This window comes from Capsicum annuum, chromosome 6 (genome assembly GCF_002878395.1).
Source record: "Capsicum annuum cultivar UCD-10X-F1 chromosome 6, UCD10Xv1.1, whole genome shotgun sequence".
Classification (NCBI taxonomy): Eukaryota; Viridiplantae; Streptophyta; class Magnoliopsida; order Solanales; family Solanaceae; genus Capsicum; species Capsicum annuum.
The window spans coordinates 174,845,440-174,846,134 of record NC_061116.1 but is presented as its reverse complement, the minus strand read 5'-3'; positions in this window follow the sequence as shown (position 1 = coordinate 174,846,134).

Below are 695 nucleotides of genomic sequence, written 5' to 3'. Positions count from 1 at the left end.
AGATAAATTTAAAATACTTGTTTTGTATGTACTTAAGGATATAGAAATTGTAGACATAAGAAAAATCATATTGGAAAAAATATTTGATAAATATTTTATGACTAGAATAAATTATATACCACACTTACCTAACTACTCTAACAAATACCTACATATCAACCATGATAAATTATATATATTTAGAATTTTGGAAAATGAATATGAAAAATATACAATCAATAGAAAAACAAATGAAAACAAATTTAGATGAATATATGAGGATTAAAGATATAAATGTATACAATTTCTTAGTGAAAATATAGAAGAATTAATGATATTAAAACAAACAACTAAAAAAATATTATAATAAAGTATTTAAACAATTTTAAATGACAGATAATCTTAAAATATTAATCTTATATATACTTAGAGATATAGAAATTATAGACGTTAAGAGAATAATATTAGAAAAAGTATTAGACTATGAAATTGAAATTATAAATTGGATAGAACAGTTATACCTGGATAATTACCCAAATGGATATTATTCAGATTAAGAAATGTTAGAATATATTAGAAAAACTAGTGAAAATCAAGAAAAACTAAATGAAGAAATTAATTATAGAAACTGAATTAGAAAAATAATGGAGAATCTAAAAGAAAAATTAATATGGATAGAAGAAACCCTAGAAAATTTAGGAAAAAGTACATGTGAT